This window comes from Syngnathus scovelli, chromosome 7 (genome assembly GCF_024217435.2).
Source record: "Syngnathus scovelli strain Florida chromosome 7, RoL_Ssco_1.2, whole genome shotgun sequence".
In the NCBI taxonomy this organism is placed as follows: Eukaryota; Metazoa; Chordata; class Actinopteri; order Syngnathiformes; family Syngnathidae; genus Syngnathus; species Syngnathus scovelli.
This window is the reverse complement of record NC_090853.1, coordinates 4,949,091-4,976,216: the sequence shown is the minus strand read 5'-3', so window position 1 is coordinate 4,976,216 and position 27,126 is coordinate 4,949,091. Positions and strand designations below refer to the sequence as shown.

The 27,126-nt window shown below is 41.9% G+C and overlaps 1 long non-coding RNA gene across 2 annotated transcripts; it reads right to left on the bottom strand.

Annotated features, from left to right (window-relative positions):
* Nucleotides 1-2,566: 2,566 nt before the first annotated feature.
* On the bottom strand, nt 2,567-15,497 carry LOC137840479 (uncharacterized). 2 transcript variants are annotated; one of them, XR_011087156.1, is made up of 5 exons: nt 15,080-15,497; nt 6,303-6,429; nt 4,229-4,367; nt 4,093-4,168; nt 2,567-2,771 (listed from the first exon to the last, which is right to left on the bottom strand). It is a non-coding gene; the product is annotated as an uncharacterized lncRNA (long non-coding RNA). The 2 variants fall into 2 exon arrangements; XR_011087157.1 differs by lacking the exon at nt 6,303-6,429.
* Between the last annotated feature and the right edge of the window lie 11,629 nt (nt 15,498-27,126).

Sequence of the window (27,126 nt, the reverse complement as noted above, 5' to 3'; positions counted from 1 at the left end):
ATTGCGACCTAGGTGAGGCAGCCCGGCAGAGAGCTGCGCTGCTCAGACAGATTAAGTTTCCGTAGCTGCCATAATGGAGGAGACGGCAGGAAGTCTGGGTTTTATATTTACACGCCTCTACATCACCCTGTCCTCCCATCCAATGAACTGGCCGCCCTGGTTACCAAAAGCTGACCCCGCATATGTGTCCACTGAAGTGTCTCGCGTGGTAATGTAATGTTCTGTCATTTCCCCGACAGGTGAGCCCCCCCCCACCCCCGACATCGTCGCGAGACGCCTCATGAGCGCCTGACCGAGCGTCTCCGGCGCTAGACTCCAAAAAAAAAAACACCCGCTGCCGACGGGAAGTGAGTGTGACAGAAATGTATTCTCTTTTCAAACGCTGGCCGCCGTAGTATAAACCCCTTGTCCTCTCTCGTCTCCGTGATTGGCACATCTTCATATGTGCCACCCGGTTCTTCCTGAAACCTCTCTCATGTCAAACGACAAATATGAGCATCCAAAAGGAAGATGTAAAAGAAAATGAAGAAGCAGATTCCAACTAACAAGACCTGATGTGTTTTTAGAGCCCTACAAAAGAAGCTATGATAATGAAATTACAAAGGCATTTAATTCAATCGTTGCTTGGCGTCAGATAAAACAAAACCGTCTTGCTTTCGAGGGGGGCGATGGACAAGCAGACAGTGGCAGACAAAAGGTGAAAAAAATAGTCCTTCTTTAGTTAGTAGCTGTTTGAAGTGTATCACAAGGAGCTGTTCCGAGGTCTGAAAATTCATTACTGCTTTGAAAGAGGACTACTGCACATGTGTGTGTAGCCCATTGTATTCAGAGCAGAATTGCTAAGTAGTTGCCTGAGGCCACGAGAAGGCAGCGATGGCCAGGTATGCTAGCCATTACTGCGGGGCATCCGAGTCTATCAGACTCTCTTGAGGAAAGATCATACGGGCCATACACACCCATATAGGTAGTGTGTGTCTGTTTGCAACAAAGAAAAAACACGGCGGATGTCGATATAGTAAATCATGCAAGATTTTAGGGGTGTCTGACGTCTGCTTGTGGGTTTGTCGACGCCCGCTGTATGTTTCAAATGTAAACATAGTGGATGAAATACAAGATGGAAAAGAAAGGAACGGTTTTGTTATACGTCTGGCAACGAATCAATACACGACCGCAAGATTGGCAGGGAAGTCCAAGTAGAGGCCAAAGGCACAACGAGGTATGGCTAGGTTTTGCCATCTCTTTTTGTTTGCTAATCTCTTTGCGATTTGATCAAATGTTAGATTTCAGATGGATGTTTTCATCAAGAGAGAATATCTTTGAGGGACATGGTCACTTTCCTTCAGGACCTCTGAGGGAGGAGCGACAGAAAAGAGAGTCCGAGGATGCATCAATCTTGGAAGATGGGAAAAGAAAAAAAGTTATGTCCTTGGAGGGATGGTGGAAAATGTAAATCTGTTGTATAATTTGAAAATAAAATAAAGACCGGAAGATGGTGGATAAGGGGCAAAATTTAGAATTGCTCTTTTGCCATCAGTAACTTTGTTGTACATACGTACAGTGGCGGCGCTAGAGGGGGGGCTGCGGGGACACTGGCCCCCTCGAAATATGCTTGGACCCCCCAATTTCCAGATCAGTTAGACTATTGGGTATTTTTATGAATTTTCAACCATCCCCAAAAGGGAATATAAAGTGTTTTCTGAGGATTTTTGGGTGTTTGTAAAAAAAATAAATAAAAGTGTTTTGCAGACTATAAAATCCTACCTGTGCATACATCTACAATTTAGCCTTCGTTTGTAAAACAAAGTTTCGTCAAATTAAATATTTCTGTACTTTAGCCGCATGCATATACTATGCTAGCCTTGGAGCCAAACCATTGGAGCGGTGTAGGGGTGCTGTAGTGTCGCAGCATGATGCCCATCTATCTTTCTGACATCCCCTAACCCAATCCCACTGGGGCTAACTGAATTCAATCCTTGACATTAGATAAGCACACAGCCCCCCACACACACACGTGTGGAAGTGACTCGGAGCACAAACATGGACGCCGATGTTCGTGTTCCTACAGTCAAGTGTCACAAAGCAGAAAGAAATGAAGGAAAAAGGCCCACGAAGACAAAGAGAAGGCAGGAGAAAGATTTGACGCCCTCAGGGAGCACCATCTTGTGTTGCTTCTCCCAACTCCCCCCCCACGACACCTCTTGTTCTCCCCTCCGAGCTCTCCGCTGATTATTTAGGCTTCTCGCTACCCATCGCTCGATGTTTCCATCAAACGCAGCATTTATCTTATCATTGCCTTGACAACTGCCTATTAGTCCAAAAAGAGTCTGCGGGCTCTGTGTTCCCATGGCGATGACACGGTGACATTGCCAGACAGCTCTGAACCCGCCTGGCGAGATAGCGTAGACTTTTCCCTCCTCGCGCACCTCATAACTTCTCCTGTGCTCTTTTCAGGTGTGTTATTATTTCTGTCTCAACAGATTTTGCGACCTAGCCTGCCGCTATTTGTCCATTTTCATCGAGAGGGTGTTTTATGAGAGGCTGTAATTGCAGAAATGATTCAAATGGCTATCTTGTAATCTGATGTTTTACTTTGTAAGTACAGAGGGAATGAACACACACACACACACACGCGTAGACACAGACGCACAATCATTTTGCCGCTTATCAGCATGTTATCCCGCGCCTGGTGATTCACTACATTAGCAGCCTCATCCAGAACCAGCAGGAGAGAACGAGGGGTCTCGGAGGGCAGCTCTCAGGGGCCCCCGGCTCTAATAATAGAGCACAAATCACAGTCATTACTGCTCAGACAGGCCAGTGTGTCATCGTTGGCGCGCAACTCAAGCTAAGTGCCGAGGCTTCGGGTTAACTTGCGCCGTTTATTGAGTGGCAGCTCGCTAAATTACTGGATGTGATTTTTGGTAGTTTCAAAGGATTGGGAAAATGGAAGTGAGAACATGACAACTAAAAAAAAAAACATTTGTATTGTTGAAACAGTGCACCGCTGGGATTGACCTTCCGTATCCGCCTTTCAATGATGGCGAGCCGTAATCGCATTTAAGCGTCCATTGATTTTAATTTCATAGTAAATGGCAGGTAACAAACCGCCGGGCCACCGAGGAGAGCATGAACAGCTCGAGAAGTTCATCCACTCCACCGAACTACAGCTTGGCAGAGGAAAAATCAACACTAATCGGATGAGAGGCGGCAAAACAAATTCCGCTGTCGTGCTTTCAACGTGGGAACTCCTGGGAGGAGGGGAGAGAGAACAGGGGGGGAGGGGAGGGGAGAGGCAGAAAGAAAAGTGCAGATGAAGTAAGAAAATATAAATGGGGAACGACGGGAAGGCGGGAAGATGAAAGAAGGTAAAAAAAAAAAACGAAGGGTTGAGATGAAGAGGCTCGGCTCGCCTTTTGGGATGATGCTTGCGCATAATTGACTAATGAACAGCGGGGGAATTGGAGCGGATTTGCAAATTGCTACAAATCACGTATTCCTTACTGATTTTCTAAAACAGACCATCTTTTTTCTCCCCCGATGATTTGTTTCTATCCAACACACAGTGATTACATTTGCAGGTTTATCCCGACGAGAATTAAAAGGCAACACTAGAACGGCTACGAATAATCGCTTAGCACGTGTTCATCAAATAAATAAAAATAAAAGAAATATTTTGCGATGTGCGTTTTTTATAATATTCGTCAGGAGAGTGTTTTTCTTTCAAGCGACTTCTTTAAATTATATACAAGTCATAGCAAAAAAAAATACTGTGACTGCAGTCCAAAAAAAAAAAAAAATCAACATGCATATATTTAGCATATTTGTTTTATGCTGAGCTCCACAGAATTTGTAAGTAAAAAAGAATTATCGTTAACATTGAATTGCTTTATGTTATCTTAAGAAACATGCAAAAATTTAATACATTGCCTGGTGTTTTATTTTTTCTAATTGGAAGACATAAAAAAAATTTGCTTTTTGTGTCTCCTTGTTTTTTCTTTCTTGTCTCTCCTGAGTAAAAATGCCAGATCAACAGAAACGTCACATCCAGGCTAAGCGCTTACATTCTTTGCGGTAATTGAAGTGCCTTCCTACCTTAGCGTTTGACAGCTCCTTTTGACAAGTGATGCGTTTTTTTTGAAAGCGAATCCGCTTTCTTGGGCTCTGAGTGCTATAGACAGCAGAGATCAGTGAGGGTCAAACTGAATGGCGCTCTCCAGCGCTGACTTACCGCTGCCTCTTACCATCGCCCGGCACGTCATTCATTTTTATCATTAATCTGCTCTTCTTGACCAAACTGAGATGTTCTTCTGCGTGTTCTTGGCTTCCACTCCAGCCAACGCACGGTTTAAAGATTGTCAACCGTCGTACTGTAAACAAGAAGAGCAAGAAGGAGCTTAATTATTTAATTGCATCAGAACAAATCAAGACATTTATACACACAGGAATCTGAGTGGTTTTATCACATCAAACGATATTGGACATTTCTCTCTTGCTATCGTCGAGCGTCACTAAATCACAAGCTTCAATTCCTTCACAACTCACAGCGAGCAGTCATCATTGAAAGCCACACACAGTTAAACGGAATGAAAACACAAATCAAGTCCTGGAAACGTTCCTCAATTTTACTTCCTCGGCCACTTTCCCACTCCGATTATGTGTGTGTGTGTGGTTACAAAGAACAGATTTCCCAAACAGGAAATGAAAGGGCTTGTTAGTGGAGAAAAGCAAGTCAGGGAAAAGCAGAGATCAGAGAGCCGGTTAGTATTCAGACTGACAAGAGCCCCACTTTGCATGAACTATCAACCCAGCTAACTAGCTAGCTAGCAACCAAGCCTTCACATATTTCATTTTGATCAAATACTTGGAAAGTGTCACAAGCAATCTGTGTTTATTTGAACCGTAACGTCGAATACACAAATCAGACGGAGCGTTGTAATGAGACAGACGGACTTGCGCTGCTTTGAGAGCTTCGCCTCGTCCAAGGTTAAGCACCCTCGGTTCTGCTCCGCTCAGCTGCGTAACCATAACAGTTTAATGACACGCTATTAGACGGCCATCACACTTGAAGCGGCATGTTCACACGGCAGCCGCTGCCCGAGTACCACACGCAGGCCAGCTTTAGGCCCTGGTCCTGCTGATTTGACATTGAAACTTGGAATGGTAATAATGTCACGCACAGCAGGACGTATCCCTGAAATATTCTTGTGAAACATTTTACTTTACATTTCCAATAATGTTCGATTTTACGATTACAGTAGAAATTCTACAATTGAACATGTTTTCCTTGATGCTGGTTGAGTTTCAGTCGCTCTTAAATGATGTAAGTAGAAATGAATTCGTTTACCTGTCGCCATCATTAAAGTCCAAGCCATAATCGATGAAGTACCGATTAATCGTTTGATTAATTTATCGTACAGTATATAGAATGTGCAAAATAAAAAATGTTTTTTTGCTAATAGTGTCTAAGGGCTTAGCTTGCAAACAGCATGTGAACAAACTTAGAAAATAGGTGAACTAGTGATTGGTTGTTATCTTAAATTATTAATCGATGTCTCGTGACACTTTTGGTCGAAAATCATTGCTGAAGGCTCTTGCGTGACAACGCTACAGTGGTTTGTTTATTTGTATGCATTTAACCTCGGTTTTTAGCCACACCAGCAAAGCCCCCAAAGCTACGCTAGTCACTTGTGATTTATTTCATATTTCCATTTGATTGGGGACTGTTGTGGGGCAATCAGGCACTCTGTGCTCGCTATGCTGCGGCTGAGCTGTTTACATTGCACCGCTGGAGACATGTTGACATTGAGGAGGGCTGAGATGAATGGCGGAGCCGCTTTCAAGGTCTGGACAGTATTTAGATCTTATTGCCCGTTGTTGGGAATGACAAGTCAACACCGGGAATGAAATGAAGGAAAGGGGGGGGGGGGGGGGGGGGGGTCGGTGTCACAGGATGGGCATAAAAGAAAGAGGAAATTAGATTGAGCTGGAACAAAAGAGGAGAGCAAGTAGGGAGAGCTTTGTTGGTATTTTAATCAAGAGTTGCATCAAAAAGTTCAAAATGTTAATTCCTTTAGAACAATATTTAAAACAAATAAAACTTTAACGTTCGCCCCTTAGCGGTACCCCAAGCAAGAACGACTATGACGAGTTTATGGTTGTGACATAAAACCCGAGTGAGAGTTGGAGGATATGTATCCTGGCAGATAACAAACTGGAGCTACATTTAACAACATGCTCCTAAAAAAAAAAAAAATGACATTCCTGATAAAGAACATGGACCTGTCTGTCACGCAAGTATCTACCTTCTTATTCAGATGAAACCTCAGCGGGATACGTCAACAAGGCCGCGGGTCACTGAACGGGAATCAAAGAGTCTTCAGCTTTTTGAACTTCAGTGTTCGACTCTTCCCATCCAGTTGCATCAAAAACCTGAAAAGTTTGGAGAGCCTAATCAATTTACCAAAAGGTTCAGTTTTTTTTTTTTTGGTTTTGTTTTGTTTGACTGCTGAGCAAGAGTCAAATCTTTGAAAAGCAGAGCCTGACATCTTTGAGGGGGGGGGGGGGGGGGGAGACATGCACTGAACCCACGCCTTTGTGTTCTTTTGGTCTTTGTTTGTAGAAGGTTCATAGATGGAGGAGGAGGTAGTTGGCACGGTGCAACAACCTCAAGTAGCCTACACACACACACAACACACACACTCATTTGTTCTGTCTTTAAAAGCAATGTATAACGCCGCTAGATTATTATTTTAACTCGCTGTACTGATTTCAATGCCAAATGTCAAATCAGATGCAGATGACTAGGAGGGTTCTTTATGCTAATACGACGATTAATATTCTGATGATATGTCTACATGAAGCCTGAGTGTGTTTTAATATCCCGGAGAAGGCTCTCCACACGGAGACGATGATGATGATGTTGATGATGATGATGAAGATGGTGCACCCACGGGCGAGCCGACGCACCAGCTCGACGGGAGCGCCTCGCCGTTTTACCGCAGGAAGTAACACAAAAGAGCAGCAGGAATGTTTATGAACACCTCCAATCCCGAAGGACCTGCGGGCTGACCTGATTATCGCTGCTCTGTAATTCAACAGTCGGCAAGGTGGTGTTACGCCTAAAGGGGTCTGAAGGAGTGTGTGCGTGTTCGAGCCTCGCTGTGCGAGTGTGTATGCCATCACTGATAGGTATCATTAGACATCGTTATTAAGTTGCATAGAGTCTCCGAGCTACTCGGCTTTTGCATGGAAGGCTGTTTGGATCAGAAGCGCGCTCACAGCCTCGCCCTCGAGCGACACACGTTGAAAACACACAAACAGACGCACGCACAGTGAAAACTGGGTATTTATCAGTCAAGCTTGTTTTGTTAGTGCAGGCATTCTTTTGACATGAGCTCTGACTGTGGCCTTTGTAAAAGAGGAAATCAAATAACAGGGCCGAGAGGAGCAGCGCTACCATCCCCTCCAGCATATACAAACAGAAATAAACCAGCGCTGTCTATGTCTAATAATAGGGGAAAACAACTTTTACTTCAAGGCTATTTCAAAGTTGCACTAGTCGTGCTAAAAGGCAAGACTATGAATCGGCCCAGCTTAGGTTTTCGGAAATGCTCATTTCCCCAGACAGCTATTTGTTTAGTTATATTTAGTATCACGGTCGAGGGATGTGTCACAAGTGATTTGGTTGATCAGCTGTGGGTGGATTCGTTGCATTCGAATTGGTGGAGGATAAATTTTGCAAGTAGCAGTGGGTAACCTGGCCCCCGATCATCCTGGTGACCTACACTGTGTAACATCAGCCACTAAACATCTCAATGCACCGTTGGACCAAGCATATCAATGAAGAAATTGAGCGGAAGCCAATGCGTAGCTGAGTGCTGCCATCTACTGGCTAGCAACCACGCGGAAAGGGCAAACAATTATATTGACAAAACTGCAAAGATAAAAATGACTTAGAATTAGCTAGAATACAATATCAGTGCAAACATTTAAATTTGAGTACTCGCTTATTCCAAGTAAATTTGATAATGCGGCTGTTTTGTGACGACAATGCTGTTCAAAAACGCCCAACACAAATATTTTTTGACCATGACGAGTTTCACTCAATTTAATTTCAACTATTTGTCATTATTGATGTTTTCTGACAATATTGCCAAATATTTACCTGCCGGTAACACAAGGGCATTTAAGTGCTAAAATAAAATTGTCATGACAAGAAAACAATGGCGGCCATATTGGCAGTGCCAAAGTTCTCATCAATGGTAATGGAAAGTTTGGACAATAGCACTAGTTGTGTAGTTGTGTGTACATTTCTTGACCATGCTTTTTTTAATATAGTACATACACAATTGTTGTGTATCTTCCCTAAGGCACCACCAAGTTAAATTAAAACTTTTCAAACTGTTTCATTTTTTTGAATATTTACATTTTTTGGCTACAAAGAAAGTACAAACCATGGACGTAAAGTATCGGCAAGCTACCGGCGCATCGTTACAAAATATAAAACGTTGCATATCGTGATCACATAATTACAGTAAAGTTGTTTTCTTTTCTCCTCAGGTACGACACAAACTAAAAATCTCCCGGTTCACCTTACGCTAACCCCGCCGCACTCGTCAAGCTAACAAGTGGTGAAGCACGGTGAGTTATTGCTCTGACTACCTGGCCGTTGGTTCTATTCACAGTTGCGGTTTGATCTTTTATTTACAGCTCTTTTTGCTCTGTTTTTCAGGACAATTTTTCTATCTCTTTGCAGTCAACACACTACAAAGGAAAGCCAAACGTCTTTGGGCAGCGCTGTGCAGAATCGCAGAAAATAGCTAAGAAAGAGAACATTACTGTACACCGATACAGTCGGCCATTTTGGACTAGCGTTAGCTTGAAAGGCCGCACGCCAACAGATTAAAACATACTGTAGACACAAAGACGGGACATTACATAGTCAAGGTGGAGGACAAAAGCGTTTGACTTCAAGTGCAGTTGCATATTATTCACTCAAGTGATCGTCCGCATCAGGGAAATACAAGCGCCAGCTCAAACTATTATTCCGCCATTAGTTTTCTGCGGGGGTCACGATTGTGGCATAATGCAATAGCATTCATCTGTTTCATTCATTTGAGTTCTTAGGGAGCGCCGGACAATTTAATTACCCGTTCTCCTCCCTGGATGTGGGAGCGGGAGAGAGCGTCTCGCCCTCCTCCCCGCCGCTCGCTCACTTCTCGTAAAGGATCGAGGGTGCCGAAACAATGATGGATAGAGTCTGAAAAGTGCATTATTTCAGATGCATTTTTGATTATTTCTACCCTAACCCCCCCTTTTTTTTTTTTTTTTTTTTGGGCCGGTAATGTAATAAGCCAGATCCGGCCTGAGTTCTGTCAGAGACATGCTATTGCAACAGCTCGGGTTTCGCTTCCCATCGGCGGGGGGGGTCATTGTTTCTGTTTTATTTTTCATATACTTACTCTTCTTTAACTTTTTATTTTTGCCTGTGTCTGTCTTTGAGACTCGGTCCGTCTATCTCTCTTCAGCTCGGAGACATTCTCATTTGGACCGGTGCCTCGGATGCCCCAACAGATCGCTCCTCATTGCGGCAATTTCAAGGACCTCTTCAAAGAGAATGAATCAATAGCGCTCAAATGCGAGGTTAAAGTAGAGGTTATGCTGATATTGTTCAACTGCAGACAATCCCTTAGCTCCCATCGTGCCAGGCAAAGCCCATAACCTTGCATTTTGGTTAATAGAATTCAATCTTTTAAAAAGACTGCATCGATTTCTCCAAATATAAACCCGAAAAAAAGACTTCCAAACAAAGCAGGCGATAATCCTCGGGGCTAATCCTCTCACGACGGAACTTCCGACAATCAAACAATGCAAATGTTTTCGGTGTCAATATGACACAGAAGCTGCCGGCAAGAATTGATCGCTAAGCCTTGCAAGCTCAGCTCAACCAATAGTGGAGAGTTCTTTTGTTTTGCGATACAAACATATACAGGTTTGTTTTTTTTACTTAAGATGCTAACGAGCTATTCGGTATAGAACGTTTTTTTAAATTAAAGTCACTGAGATGCCAACAGAAAAGTCTCAGTTGGATTTCATAACAGCGATTTGCAGCTACTGTTATGTTAGCCTGCCTGTCAATAAAAAAAAGCACCAAAAGCTCTTTTGGCACGCTTGAGTACCTCCCATACTGTGATTGTATCGTACGTCCTGCACCTCGCGACCCCCTTCCTTACAACGGGGTGCTCGGGTGTTTTTTTTCTTTGATTTGGGCAGCAGCTCTACACACGCAGAGCTGCGGCGCACCCACTGGGTCACGAGCGCAGGTGAGCCGGTCCAGGTGAGTTTGGCAGGAGAAGGCAGACTGCTGCTGCAGGGTGCGAAGCTCAGATGGGCTCTGAAGCTTCGTCTTGGCATGCCGCTTCACACGCAAATAGCGTAGCATCAGGTGAGGCGATAATTGGACCAGCTCCATCATGCATGTGCAGTTTTTTTTTTTTTTTAAACAAACGACAAAACTGCCTCATCCTTCAACACAACTATTAAGGATAGGACTCCTGCCAATATTTTCCTAGTAATATTAAATCATTTTACCGAGAATATCTCAAGGGGTCAGCAAAAAAATAAATAAAAAAAACTAAAATATTCCTAAAAAAATGGTGCTAAAGATTAATTCCGAGTCCTCTTCGGAACTCCCAGAAAAATAATAAAATACTGTTATTAGTAGTAGTTAATTATTAAGCATATTTTGGGGGGGCAGTGCCCCAGCGGCCCCTACTCTAGCTCCGCCACTGCTACTATGGAAAAACGAAAAGGCAAGAAACGATGATGAATAGGCGGAACTAAAAATGTGCGTGGTCACGCGCCAAAGTGCAGAAAGACTTCGAAAACGATCGGACTGGAGGATACTGCCTCCACATAGCGGAAAATCCATTTATTATTAGTGCAGCTGGGAAAGCATTTAAACACTAGGTGCTGTTGTTTTGGTTAGCAACAGATCTGATCCGTTTCTATTTGTATTGTGTCTACTGCTCAAATGCCATCTTTGGACAATGGGAGTGTTTAACAGCTGATTAGGATCAGGATGAGGGTTTAACAAACAAATTTGGCGTGTTAACATAAACAACACCAATGAAAAAGGTCTCCAACACACACACACGCACGCACACACACAAACACACCCAGTCAGCAGATGTTTAGCAGGCCAGAGGTCTCCTGGCGCGGCCTTCTCCGGTGACATTTTGTCAGTGGGCGAGCGTGGCACGGCGGCCGCGCTGATGTGATTGGCTTTGTGCTTTGCTGTCTCGGTGACCTGGCCAAGATTGATGGGAGGGGTGGGGCTGGGGTGGCTGGCGTGTGGAGGCATTTTACAGAGGGGACAGGCTTAAAAGGTCAAAGCTCTGAGGTGAAGCCTCGGCTGTTGACTTTACGGAGATTCACACTGATGGGAGTTGGACACCTGTGATGATGTCGCAGCTTGGTGGGAGTGTCCACAAAATGGCATTCGGTGGGCTTGATTGCAACACTTGAGAGGAATTTAGATTCTAGTTTGTTCTTTTTCCTTCTCTAACATCTTTTGTCTTCCCTTCTTTCCATCCTTCTCTCAGCACTGGTTTGTGTGTTTTCTCCAGGACGTTTCCCATCATTGTTCTTCACGCATTTATGTTTCCTGCCCCGTCTCGGCTCCATTCGTCTTACCGCCACCTGGAAGCACTGGCGGAGTTTCCTCATCTGATGCTCGGGAGATCTCGCCCCAAGCTCGGGGAACCTGTCGGGCTAATTATAGGAAAACAAACGTAGCGCATTCCAGACACTTAGCGTTGCTTATTAGGACTAAAAGTCAAACTTGGTGATTCATTAGGAAAAGGAAATGTGAGTAGACAGATCAGCGAGAGGCTAGAAAGCCGCGGAGAGATGAAGTTGAGAGGAAATGGAGAAGTGTGTGGGAATAGAGGGCGAGTGTGTGTGTTTCTAATTTCAATTGTTAAAAGTGTGGCGCCAGAACTGATCTGATGATGAAAAGTTGTGCAGGTTTCTACATGTTATGACTCCCGTTAATTGCGGAAAATCTATTTATCAAATCTCTTTTTTTTTAGATTTGCAATATTTGGCTTTTAAACATGGATGTGTAGACTTTTTTTTTCTTATATATGACTTGCAGATTAAGAGGAATGTATTTTTTTTTTCCGTGTGGTGACATACACAAACTGCACTTTTGGATGACAACACCTGTTCCAAATACACACAACACGTTTCGTAACGGAGCTTTCGTCTCGTCGCACGCAGCGGCGGCGGCGGCGGCGGCGGCTTTTCTTCATGTGATATTTTGCTTTGCTTCTAATGAGTTGGAAGTGGCCGACACTTTCTTCGGCAGGAAACTCATGTCAAACTAATTAACTTTTAATGAGAGGAAACTCACTGATTAGAGTGTTTACCTTGGCAAATGAGACTATTAATTCGCTTGGTTTGAGGAGTCGGGTGAGAAGGCCCCACGCTTTTTACACACACAAACACACACACTCACACACGAAGCCAAGCCCCTGCTCAGTCTGTTTGACCATCTGCTGAAGCCGCCCTGCTTCCAAAGCTTCCCTTCAACCTGCTGCCCACTACTGCTCTCTAGTGATGGAATTCTCAAGATATTCTTTTGGGTAGTTTTTGTCTTTATTTTTGAATTTTTATCCAGAAAAGCAAATTTAGTAATTATGCCTATTAAAACTCAAGAGGAGATCTTTCTGGATTTGTACTCATTTGCAAGGATGAGAAAAAGCAGATGTCAGAAAAGGCCGAGATTTGCTGGGTGGTTCTCAGAATGTATGGTCCGGCCGGGCGCTCAAACATTGACCCACTTTAAGTCCATTTTAATTTCTTCCCTTTGTAATTAAAAAAAATAAAAAATTCACTGAGATAAGTGCTGATGCTTTGTATCCGAGTTTATTGGTAACGACAGATAAATAATTATTTTGTTGTATTCTTAACTGTGACTCTGAGTGGCTAATTTTACGTGAGACGTTTTTGGAATGAGTTCAACTTCCAAAAACGCATCAGAATGCGCTAACTGAACTGGATGCAGAGTGCCACTCGGCGCTATTCCCAGAACGGGTCGGGTTTTGATGTTTGGTGATCGGCGCGGGCCTCTTAGAACCTGGCAAATGTGCCCGTTTCATCTCTCAATTACTGTCAGCGTTTGAAGCGCTGATGTTCCACCTTCATCCCTCACAATATGGCTCAAGTTTGTTGAAGTATGTGAAATAAAGGCACGGCGGCGTACCCAAAAAACAAAAGCGTGCGCCACGCGGGCCTAGCAGCTGTTAAGGTTTCAAAGCCTGCCCGAGCACTTAAGATGAAATCCATTTTGTTTCAAGTTGCGCACCCCGCCTTGCCTGATGAGGGCTCAAGGGGTGAGGAGAGAGAGAGCGAGAGACAGATGGAGACCAAGAGAGGCCGAGGGAACGCACCAGAGAGAAATCTGTTTGATTTGTCAGAAGTTTTTTAATTTAATCTACAGCTGTCAGGATGGCGGCGATGCACACCTCATCGCCGCCTTTTATCTGACTGATTTCACCTCAGGCGCCAGACACTCGTCTCCAATACACACACGCACGCCGCACAAATGAGAAACGGGCGTTGAGAGGATGTACAACTATTCATTTGCTAAAAAACACAAAAGAGAGCTGCGAATAAAAGTCGAGAACAAACAGTGATTCTTGTATCTGGGATTGAAAGTGACTTTGTTAAAGCTCCCGTGTAAAGCAGATGACACCGAGAGACTCAAAAGCGATTGTTTGACAACACAATGGTTGTGTTCTAGATCGGAATGTTAGCTAAGCATATGAAGATGTGCATTTTACCAAGTGCAATGGATTCATGAATTGGCCATGAAGAAGACCTCCAAAGTGGAGTTGTCTGGATATGCCTCAAAAGTCATACAAAGGTCGGAGCTCATCATGCCTGACTTCACGTAAGGTCATCAAATTAGTTGTACATGTGTGACAATAACAATAAAGATCTATTCTATTCTATTCTATTCTATTCTATTCTATTCTATTCTATTAAAAATGGGTAATGTTTGTTATTACGTTTTGGGGCCATTATGTGGTCTTACTGTGCCATTTGCACATATAGCAAAAGTTAGCATATCATCAGAGTTCTTAAAAGGTTGCAAACAGTTGCAAAAGGTTTTTCTACCTATATATACATAATAAATAACTTGAATTCAAATGTAAGACATATTTACTGTCCATGTTGACTCTTTGGCTGCTTCTTAAGGATTTTTTTTGTTGCAAGTTGCTTTCGGCATGAAAATAAATGTAGCTTTCTTGACAAGACACTTTGGAACAAAGGCCGGACTTTTCCCACGACTTTCACTTGTCCTCCACAGTTGGAGGCAAAATATGTTCAAAGCTGTTGCTCTCCATATGTTTTATGGATTTATTTCATCAGTGCCTACTTTTTATATACTAGGAGCGCATATCTCCCTTCATCTTGAGTCTTTGTCCAACATGACAGAAAAAAAACTTGTATTCCCACCACTTGTTCTTACATTCTTCTTAAGTCTTCCGAAAAATATTCAGCATGTACAGAAATTCTATTTGAATTCCGTTTGCCATTTTTAATAGTAGAGGACAGATGTGACAGATGTCTAAATTTATTGTAATATACAATTGTCGAAACTATTTTAAAGTTATTAAATATTTTAGTCTATGTGTAGTGAATCTGTATAACAAAGAAATGGAACTCTTTGTTTTTTAATTGACCTAGTGAAAATATAGTCCACCAGAATTTCCTACTTTATTGAGATGAACATGTTGATAATTCTATTAAAATTGGTCCCCGAATAATTTGTGCACTAAATCCAACATTTCAACCATTACATGGTGTGATATTGCCACCTAGAGATCAAATATGGTATTACAAAGACATAAAAGCAGAACCGGAAGTCTAGTTGACAGGAGGGGCCTTAATGGCCAACGTGAAATTTACTTAATGGGCAGAGAATTTGGATTCCATGTAATTGAGCCATTATCATGGCAAGTTGCATTATAAACATTTTTAACTAAGGTAGACCAAAAATTTGACTTACATTGTTGATGGTTTTTGTTGTTTTCCACGTCGAGCCCTTGAGCCTCATGTGAATCCAAAGTCGCAGCGTTTGTTGGTAAGTTTTCCACGCTCGCGTCAGCAACTTTAACTTTAAAATGTTTTTTTATACAACTGCCTCGCTTTTGAAATGTTTTGTTTGATACAAATCTGCCATCTCCATCTACGATATATTTTTCTTGTTTCAAACTAGCATTAGTCGTCCAAGCTGCTTACATTCTTCTACTGTTTTATGGCAAACTGGTATTGATGAATTAAAAAAAAAATACTTGCCGACAGTGTTCAAAAAAATGTTTTTCAACAGGATTACACGCAAAGTGTGATAAATTACCACGTTAAATTACATTTACATTTGCTCATAAAATGTCGACAGGTGGTAAATTAACTGAAGAGGCGATCACGTGACGTCGGTGTGATGCAATGCTGCTGTTATACACCAGGGGTCAGCACAACACTTGTTTTGCAGAATATCATAGGCAACGACAAACGCGAATGTTAAAAAAATTCCCAATGTAAAGCCACTTTATACTACTCTACATGCTTTTCAGTCTTTTTAATGTTTTTTATTTTATTTTTTTAGAAGATGTTGCAAATTATTTAACCATTTGCTGCCACTGAGTGTCGCTGTGAACTCGTGGTTTAATTGCTGTCTTTTTGATCGTGACCGGACTCCTGATTAATTGACATTTCTGTTTTGTATCATTTTTGATAATAGGAACTCCATAATGCACTCAAATGAAATATCGTTTTATCTTTTAAGCATTTAATGCGTCAACATTGATACTGATTCAACAATACACCGGTGGGAATTTTGAATATAAATGCCCTTCAATTGCAAGAAAACGATAGTAAAAATTATCTATTCGTTTTGCGGTAAGTTACAAAATAAGTATAAAGTTGGTATCCTTTAGGACCTTCAAAGTAAGAGTTTCTGGCGTGGATGTTCCAACGACACTGTCGGGATGTCTTTTATTTTGAAACTAAAAACAGGAAGTTATAATTAGATGATTTCTAGCTGGCTTCCCAGCGTGTATACTACGGTGTGTGCGTAAACAGAGGACTCTGTCTGCTCATGTTGGCAGCGAAGAGGAGCAGGTCGGACTGCGGCACGTTACACCGGACTGCACGGACCGCCGCGGCCGCTCGGATGACGACATGGCGTCCGAATCGACCCGGAGATTCACCAAGAACCTGCTGAAGCCCGGGAGCGCAGCGGAGATACGCCAGACAGCTTGCAACGCTGTCAGACACTCTGCAGTGGCGGTGAGTAAAACGAGTCGATGTGAATTGTCACTAAAAAAAAAAAAAAAAAAATTAAAATTGCATTACCACTTGTGGGCCCACTGCGTTAGCCGAATCTCTTAAGTAGAGGGGACGTCATGAGTACCCATCCTCTGCAGACCGCTGCCCTCTTCCAGCTGTGCAGGATCTGCCATTGACATTCATCTTGCATCTTTCTATGCAGTGCAGGCATCAGTGCAGCAATGCTTCGTTTTTATTGATCCCAGGGGGGGCGGGTGGTGGCATCCACTGTTTTTAAACGCTTAATATGTCTCACTTGCTTTCTTTTAGTTCCTCATAAACCTGCACAATGGCTTGAAATGTAATTTGTTTCCAATGCTTCTGGATGAATGAAATAAATAGTGGCTTGGCTCTAGGTTAGTGGGCTGCATCTGGAAAATGGAGGAAGGGAGTCGGGCGGGAAAACGAGAGCAACCAATGGACTGTATTTACAAGCAATTTTTGTCCTATTATGTGACTATATTAGGAGAAAGGTAGGAGCCAGTGGGTGTGTCACGCATCATAGAAAGGAGACTCTCATGACATATAAATGGGAGGAGGGGTGAGGGGAATGGAAGGAAGAAAAAAAAGGCAGCCAAACAATATAGTATACAAAGCAATTTGTTTTTTATTTGAGTGGAGGACAAAATCTTGAGAGCTTTTTTTTCTTCTCGATACGAGTATATCTGTGCTGGAGATTTGCAGAAAGAAAGGTCACACCTCTTCACTCTCCTCCGCTTTTCATTCTCCTCACTGTACTGTTAGTGTGTCAGTAGGACACAGCTCAGCGGAGTGCACAATTGATTGCAATACAAGAGCAGTGGACGTTCCATTTTTTTTATTTTTTTTATTTTATTGTGGAAATTGCAGAATGTTTTTAGTTTTGTCAGTAGACAATGAATTGAATGTGAATTCAATATAGTAAAAATAATATCAATTTTGTAAAAATAATATCAATTTAGGATTTCATTTGAATTTAATGCCGATCAAGCAATTTTCAATTGTGCTTATTGGATGTACATAATAAGGATTTACATGCGATACAAATAGCAAGCTCAGCTCCTCGAAGGATTTGTGTAAAATGGACTTTTAATTATTTGTATACAAATTGTTAGGTCTCCAGAGTGCCTGCTTACCCATTACGTGTGGAATTAAACAAATAGACAAATGGTTTTATCTGCTTATTCCTGACAGTGTTTATGTGAACAATCTGTTTGGCACTTACACCCCCCTTCCCCTTGTTATGTAACAACGTGAAAAATTTGCATAATTACCATCACCCCCTTGACCAATTCTCTTGGCCAAAGTTCCAGAGCGAAAGAATCAGTTCCAGTTGTTAGCAAGAGTGACTTGGGCAAGGTAGGCAGAGCTGCATTGTTTTGTTGAATAGCGTTAAGTCACATTCCCAAAATGTGTTTATACCAAACGCTGGGTTCTGCTTTCGCATGTAGAAGCAAGTAGGCAGTCTCTCGCTTTTCCATTAAACAAAAGCAGCAGTGCAGCGGATGCAAAATCCTGGAACTTGAAGGCATCCCGGATTCCGAGCTGTAGCTTGGGGACTTCGGGTTAAACGTGTGTCGAAATGTGCTGGTATGACGCAAGCGCTCAGCGCAAGCTAAGCGGGCGTGTAAAATGTCCACCGGCGTTTTGGGCGGATGGATGTTTTTGTCAGTGCGTTAATGCATGGCCCTTTTTTTTTTTTGTTGGTGAAAGAAACCAGGTCAGCAGAATCGGGCCCTTTGGCGTAACATTCAATGAAGCGTGAGCCTCTCATTGACCAACCTTTCTCTCGCTTTCCCTTTCATTTCTGCTCATTCACTCGTTTTATGAGCTTTCTGTACTGTTGTAATGCTAAAATGGAAATCTGCTTCTCATTTGAGAGCTGATAAACTGGATTAGAATAATTTTTGTCACCCTCTGCCGCCTCATTTTAGTGCGGCTCTCAACAGGTAATATCTACACGTGGCATCCTTGTGGCCAGTGTGGTCTACTGGGGAGCGACTACATGACATATTGTGTAGTTGTATGCCAGCCACACTAACTAGCAACAACCACACACATGCCCTTGCACCTCGTTCTATAAACTCGTATCCTTTTAGGCGGCTACGATTATTGAGCCTTTGTCGTTGGATGGATGTAGCAAAGTTGCCATGGTAATGTGGAAAGACCAATCTCGCAGGCAAGTACTATTCTATCTGTTCCATGAGGGAAAAAAATAAAAAATCTAAGAGCTGAATCTTAGAGCTGTTGAGATTAATCGATTAATCGATTATTTAAATAATCGACAGGTACTGTTTTGATAACCGAGTGATATATTTTTTTTTGGGAGACATTTTTCAATTTCAAATTGGCTAAATCGTCTCGTGTCGGCTTCTCGTTCATTTTTGAAGTCTTTCATGAAAATATACTGCTTATCACTGTGTTGCGACATTTGCAAACATCTGCTTTTACTTCGGTTGGTGAGTACATGAATCTGTCTTACATGGCATTATTTGTTTTGTTTCAAACACTAAACAATACTAATTGGTTAGTAAACAGTAAATGGTGGAACATTTATTTTGTTTAATACTTGCATGCAAAATAATATTTGATTCGATTAATCGATGGAAAAAGACAGCCCTAATGGATTTGAGGTTTCACTCTCTAAGTCCAAAAAAATAAACACAAAAACAGCACACGGAAGAATATAAACAACATGAGGAACAAGTTTCATTTTTTATTAAACACTCCAAAACATTGGGATTTTTTTCTCAGCATTCCCACAATATTACATAATCACTTATTGTTGTAGCTTTCTGGCCACAGTCGCCAAAATGATGAAGCAACAACTATGCGGTTTTTCACCCAAACACACATATCAAGATGACCACTTCAAATATTTCCATTTTTCAATCATAATAAACCCAATAAATCTGTTGTCGTCTTCCTGGAAGGTAGAAAAGCCATTTGTGTGAAAAGGTGAACATCACCCTGAAAGATCACGCAACCTTTCTTTCCCATATTTTCAGATTTTTATCAACAACCTGAAGCCTCCGACTAAGAGAAAGGTCACATCTGCCCAACATGTGTGTTTATTTTTTTTCCCCCCTGACTCTTTCTCAAGCTTTGCCCAGTCTGTTGTCTTACTTGCTGCCAGAAAGAAAGACGTGCAATTTATCAAGCATCTGCTCTCTGATCCTCCAAATGGACTTCTTTGGCATTCCTTATGCTGTTTTATTTATTTATTTATTTTACTTGAGCTTGGGGTGTTTTTCCTCTCCCTGTAATCGTCGGGCGGCTCTTGGAGTGAAATAATTCTACCGGGCATGTCTGTCTCTGTCTGGAGCTATAATGTGTGTCAGACAGGGTTTGAGCAATGGGGGGGGGGCATCATGGGTAGATATTCGTCCGGGGTCTTTGCTGTCAGCTTGAGTGCGCTCTCTCTTTCACGACATGTCGATTTGCCCGGGGTGCATCGTGCTTGACTTGTGGCCTGCCAAGTTATACACATAGCGGTGTGTCTAAAAAATAAAGAAAACAAAATAAGACTGAATACTGTGCTGAAAATCAATTGCCCCCTGAGAAGAGAAACTGCTTATATTAGCAGCCAAGCTACCCGTTAGCCGTGCCGCTGTTACCACGGCAACAGAGGAAGGTCAATTAAGATGGAATTCTAACAGGAAGCGCTGCTATCATCACTCTTTGTATATCTCGTCTCCATTATCCGGCCCACAAGATTTTTTTTTAGATTTATTTTCTTACTGTTTTGTAAAACTGTGTCTTGTAATTTATGTTGCTGCTTTAATGAGACAAGGATCGAGCTCAGATCAGTTATTAAGGCCATAAAAAATGGAAACCCAGAGTGAAATTGGTCGTTAGACTACTTTCCCTTAATAATGCTCATATTAGTCATTTCATTTGTACCTGTAGCTCGAAAGAAATTCTGTTGCGAAAGTAGTCTCGGCCTCTCGCGTCCACATCGACGCAACGTTGTAAACGCGACAGGGGGGTCACATTGAAGCATCGCCTGGCAGCTGCCGTCCTCTTTGTAAGCTCAAGTGCGTACTCGTACGGGCACAAACAATGTGATTTATTGTCTCTCGGGAACACGCGCCATTGCTATTGCCCCCATTAGCTAAATGTACAAGGACACTTCATTAGGTACACGTAAGTTAGCATTGGCGGCGTTCTCGGTCACACCTGCAAGCCGCAGTTGACGAAGAGACAAACGCACATTATTTAGTTTTGCGAAACATTTTTGGTTAAGTCTGGATAGCCTCATCCTCAACTTTTTTTATTTATGAGATGTTAACGCCTTGTTTCATCACCCGCATTCGCAGACAAGCTAGAAAGGAAACGGGATTAAACAAGATGAATACTTCTTTGACCCTTTGTTATGACTCAAAATGCAGACTGATAACAGTGGGACCGTGCACGGCCAGGACTTGGTGTGTATCTTCTTCTCAATGACTCATTCAGAGAGAGAGAGAGAGGACAGAGAAATAAAAGCAAAGAGAAGAGCTAGAGGAAACAAAAAGAAAGTCTGTGCTGTGTCTAGATGAATCAGGCCACTGTTTGGAATGATGCTGCATAGTGACTCTAAGCATAACATGGCTGAATGTGATCACAAATATTAAACCTTCTGGATTTTCATCTGATGACAGATTAAGAGAAGAAAATCAGGTCACGGCGGTGTCAGCAATTCCTCTGTTCAGAACTTTGAGCGTATCTGAAGCCTCCCAGACCAGCCTCAACCTTCAAGGATGCCACCGTGCACTTGGCTATCTAACGTCTTCATAGGCCTCGGGGTGGATAAGGGGGGGAGGTACTAAGAATAGTCCACTGACTCTTGTGCGTCAATTGAAGTGTTGTGTCTCTGCTTCACTCTGCATTCCAGAGTAGGAGGCCTGAATATGCCACCGCCATTACCGTCTGCCCCCTCCGCGCCTTCTTTTGCCCCAGTGCCCTCGCCCTTGAGCATCCATTCAAACTTGCTTTACTGACAAGCTTTTTATCTGCCGACTTGAACTGACTAGGATAAATAATTTCGAAGCTTTTCCGCTGTAGAGTCCATTGATTTTGTTTTCAGTCTTTATTAATTTAATTTGAACAAGGGTGTGTAGACTTTTTATATCCACTAGACCAGGACTTATCAACAGACTGTAAAATGTGTGACTATTGATTGGTTGCTGAATTTTTCTGCCAAGTTGCTCCGAAGTAAGGCACCGTCTTTTGTCGACTCCCTCAATTTTCTCCTCAAGGGAACTATCCAGTCCTCTTCCGCTTCTTCAAATCAATGACAAGAAAGCGAGCATGGGATGCAATAACTTCTCCAAGCTCAAGCCAAAATCTGGAGCTGTTAGAACAGAACCATTAATCCATTTTACACCCTCCAAGAGCCGCCTGTCTGACCGATCCATGTAGACTTTGATCAGCCTGACTCGCTCAACAATAATCCTGTCCGGACGGACCTGTCCCTTTTGACCTGATAGCAGAAGCTATAAAAAAAAAAAGAGCGATTGAGATGAGCTGCCATTATTAATCTTTTGACACTAGCGCCAAGCCCGGGTGGAGCTCCACTGATAAAAGCATTTTGTCTGTGTCTTTGGCACAGAACAGATAGAAGAAGGGTTGAATCTCTTGTTGCCAATGTAATAGAGCTATTGAGGAAAATGAAGGTGAAGGTACCGTTATTAATCATCTAGCTTTTATTAATTTACCGAAATCTCAAGGGTTATTGAATTCATTGCATTTTTATTTGAAATTGCAGTACAGTGGTACCTTGCCTTACTAGTTTAATTTGTTTAATGACCAAATGAGTAACTTCAAATTTTTTTTTTTACTTTAATACTGCAAGTGTTATGTGCCTTTAAGGGGCGTGGCCTAGTGAGTGATGTCAGGAACTGCTGAAACATCTTTGTGAGAGCATTTGTGTGTGAGCTGTGGATGACATCAGGTCCCCGCGAATGTTGTCATTCTTATTTGTGTGGTTGTTTGGTAGTCTCGTTCGATTTTAATGAGATATTTTTCAAGATACTTGTTTTTGACTTTGTATTGCTTTAAAATGAAAAAAAACATTCATTCGTACATTCGTATCTATTTTTCTGGAATATCGGCGGTCACGAAGAATGCTGACGGCTCTGTCTTGAAGCTCAAGTTCAAAGCGATTCTATTCTAGTTCTTGTTGCCTCAGTCGGATACTAAAAGAGGTCCGCTGACTTGCATTTTAAAGGCAACCTGGCTAAATTGCTGAGTCGCAGCAAGTCGTAAAATGCGTGCTGAATTCAGACAAACGGGATTAACCCTTAGCTTTGTCCGTCAATGCTGATTTATCTTATGTACTTTTAGCGTGCTTTGTAAAAGTGAGCTGGAAGTAGACCTGTAGCGGAAACAAACAGAGGGAGGGAAGCTCTAAATCAAGGAAATGGGGGAGGAAAATTTGGGAGATGAACGAGGAGGAAGGGCAGGGTTAGATGAATGAAAACACAGGCGGAAAAGTCTTCAGTCTTTGGTTGAGCGTTAGCAGTTTGTAATATTGTACCTTTTTTTTTTTTTTTGAACATTCATTGAATCCATAAGGTGGGTGTGAATGTTTCGTGTAGGACTCAGTGTAATATGTCTCGGTTTTGATTGAGGATGGATGGAGCAGGTTCAGGGTGAGGCCAGACTTTTCAAGCTGACAGAGTTACAGGAAGCAGCAATCATCGGGGATAATTTCCGAGTGACAGCAGCCTCGACATGCGGTGGAAACGGAGGAGGGATGGCGGCTTTTTCCGAGTTTGACTTGGCTCCGATACAGTCAAGTTTCATCGTGGTTGCACGCTCACCCCCCTCCTGTTTTTTTACCTAGTCCGGAAACAAGAGCCGTGTAACTGGCTCAAGTGGGATCGCAGAGAAGCAGCGGACAGATGGCGGCGGTGCTTTCGTGTTATTATATTGCAATCTTAGGCTTTGATGAGAAGATGAATATCAGCACAGCAGGGTGAAGTGAACCTTTCATTGCTCTTGCTTGCTTTTAATTAATGGCTCATGAAAGTCCGTGTTAAAGAGCGGCTCTGTTGCCTGCTGCTGCTGTTAGGAACAATCCCCTGGAGAACAAGCATTAACCTGTTTCTCATTTAAACACCCTTTTTTTTTTTTTTTGAATTTCATTGTACCTCCAAACAGCCCTCCATGAAAACGTTGTTGCCTCATCTAGTTGTAGAATCATTGCAAATATTATCGGATGTTTGAACAATGCAGCTGAGGCCCGGGACAGGCTTGAGCAGCAGGGAGGGATGCCATGTGGGAGAGGGAATTAATGAGGTTGCAAATATGCGACACTAGTTCTGTGTCTCGCTGGTGCTACTGCTGCTCCATGTTTGCTAAATAAAATCTCTTGTGTGACTCGTTTTATGACTTTCTACATAAAATGCTTACACAGGATTTTAGATGAATGGGAGCGGTGGTTTATAGTGACGCTTTAACTACAACTCAAAAATCTTTCCTTGTTAAAATTTATTTATTTCATCTTGACATGGCTCACATTGCTTCTGTAGCAATTATTTTTAAATTTGGTTAAAAATAAAATAGATTGAATTAAAAAATACGCAGTTTTTATTTAATATTTATATTTGATATCAATATTTTTATATTTAATTTTATTATTTATTTATGTTTATTATTATTTCAAAAAAGGTCATTTTAGAGCTGTGATTTTAATACTGTACTATTTTTGCCCACAGTTTTCAGACCATTAGAATCTTATCCAAGCTTATTTTATTTACTACTACTTATTTTCTACTTTCAAATATAGTTATAATTAAATATAAATACTGTCTACATGTGTTGCTCCACTGTTTGTATTCAAATTTCCATTGCTTAAATAGTGTTAACGCCATGACACCTATGCTAATGTTAGCATTAAGCTAAGCAGTCTTTCCTAAGTGTAACGTGCAATTCTCTTTGTTTGTCAAAACTATCCGTGGAATTTAACTGAAGACTTTTTTTAAAAAACAATATCTGACAAGTTGCGGCTCGTTGTGAAGTTGACAGTACAACAACAATTGAGCCCCTTCTTCTTCACACACCCTTTCCCAGCAATTGCTCCTCACAAATCTCCACCCCATCTCCTTTCTTCCCAAAACATCCATTCTGCCTCCGGATTTCACTTCTCGGTTAAAGACATTTTAATAGCTTCCTTTTCTAAATCAACCGAGCAGATTGTATCTTTGGCTCTCAGCGCCTCCTGTAGATTGTGTTTTAAAGTAACAGCAGATGGGCGAGAGTTGAGGATGCTTGCTCAGCCTGTTGTGTTTCGCTCTCAGCACTAGATGGCATTGATAGCGTACATCTTCCCGTCGCCTCTTCAACTTCACAAGACGTAATCATTAACAGGAAATAGAGGAAGATGTCTTTTCGGTGTGCGAGAGAAACTAAAAGGCCGTTTTGTAGAGTGCACATCTGTGCTGAGGGGGGGTTGTCAAAAAAATGGTGTGTTCCTTGGATTTGCTCCAAATTGTGAGGAATTCTCCATTGGCCCATGATTTAACAAGCCCCGGGAGATTTGAATTATAATTCTATTCACAGATGGATATATAATCCAGCCGTGACAGGTAATGCCAAAGTTTCCTTGAGAGTAGAAGTAAACAGTCATTTGGAAGTATAATGGGATTTTTTTTTTTTTTTTTTAAATTGTTTGGAATCAATACTAATTTCGAAAGTAGCTCAGTACAACACTCGTTTTTACCGGCTTCCTGTTTGTGGACGCTGAGGTTTTTTCTGAGAACAGCTCTCTGTGAGTTCACTCTCTGAGAAAATACATTATGAGAAATTCAGTTGATCAAATGTAGAATCAAATTTAACCATTTTGTACTTAGCAGTCTGAATAACGATGCGGTCCCACCACACGTTAACAAGTTAGCTAACTGCTAGCCAAAAGGTCATTAAGAGGCTTGTGTAGGGAATACAAGGTCTTTCTTAAGTGACAGCCTACCGGTCGCCATGGAAACCAGAGAATGTTTTCCCCCCTCAAAACTCATCAGGGTTCTGCACCACATCAAACAACACATTAGTCCGCTGCCAACTCTTCAGGGAACCTGAGTATAGCCTAGCTAACTTCTTACGAGGCAACCTCCAGGAGTTTTATCAGGCCTTCATCTGTAGGTTCTCATTTTTGGAAGCCATTAAAACGGCACACGGGTATCTATATTGTATAAATAGTCGGACCACATGTGTTTAGTACGACACATGCGCACGAGCGGTAGGTTAGTTCTTCGCACAATGGGGTCGCACAGCTGGGAAGCATTAGCGGCGCAAATTGATGGCGGCGCTCTGCACTTTATGCCCCCTGATGATGTCATCGTTTTTGACATACATTGTGCATGTGCAAACCCGTACGCCTATTTAAAGGCGTACATTGAAACTCGCATTTATACCCAACAGCTGTTTTCATTTCACTTTTTAACTGTCACATGAGTAATTGTTTGCTGCGGCCTCAGTTGTTTCCTCATTTTTTTTTTTTTTTTTTATATGAAGTCACGCTAAGATGGTTATTGGCTGACACGTATCCTGTTCGTCTCTTCTCGGCGAACAACAGTTCAAGTTTGGAACAGTAAACCGTATTCTGGCTTGTGTTTACATTGTGGCGTGTGTAGGCGGGGATGATGATAACGTTGTCAGCTATGTAAATAGAATGAAACGTACCATTTCCAATACAATAGAAAAATGAAGAATGCTGACTCGGGATTTATTTGTGTTTAGAATAGAAAATAACCAAGGGGGCTAAGTCAGGTAACAATTTCGAGCTACTGCCTGTCAAATAGGTTTGAAGCTGTAGAAAAGATCAGCAAAGACAAAATAAATAACAGTAACATTTCACTTATTATTTCGTTAAACTCTATTATTGCTTCATGCAGGTTACCATTTATAAATCTGCTTGTTTTTGTCTTCATGTGGGTGGATGCACATCTGTTGTGCTTTTTATATATAAATTTAAACACTATTAATGAGCGTTTCACGTGGGTGGTGGAGCCAAGTAGCAACTTGACACGGATCTATTTAGACTAATTATGACCTAAGAAGATCACCATGGATGCCTCAGTGGGGAGGAAACAGCGTGAGAATGTGTGGATCTATATGCCACGTGTTGCTTGATAAAAGGTCTGCGAAAAACAATGCATACACAAATTATACCTTTTGATCAGTCGTATTTTCCCGTCTTAAAGATGATTGGGATAGTTGACTAGCATGATAATGCAAAAAGTGATTTCCAGAAGAAAAATTTAAAATTATAGTCTATCTAATATGTACTGCATTACTGTTGAAAAAAAAGAATAAAGCCAACCACAGATAAGGTAAACGTTTGTTCTAGAGCTGGAACGGATTAAATCCATTTCCATTCATTTCAATGGATCATGAGTGTTTTGGCTAACAAAAAGAGTATAGAATAAATTCAATAGGTAAACTAAGGTTCTGCTGTATTTCAGTTTTCTACAAAAACACTGTCTGAAGCCTCACACTGTAAAAAAACATAAGGCAACATCAGATTTAATCTAGAAAAATGGAAATTGGATAGCGGGACTGTTCTGTGCATTCTGTCGTCCACATGCTGCATGCTTGAACTGTAAATCCGCCCACCCCTTATTTTCCCTCCTCTTTCTGCTCGGTCGCTCCTAACTCTGCAAGTCTGCAACAAGCTCCCTGGAGCCTCACGTACTGTTCATGTTGCCAGAGCCTTTAGTCTGGAGCAAAGTGGGTACGCTTTATGTGTCACGGGAAGAAACTGCTAAA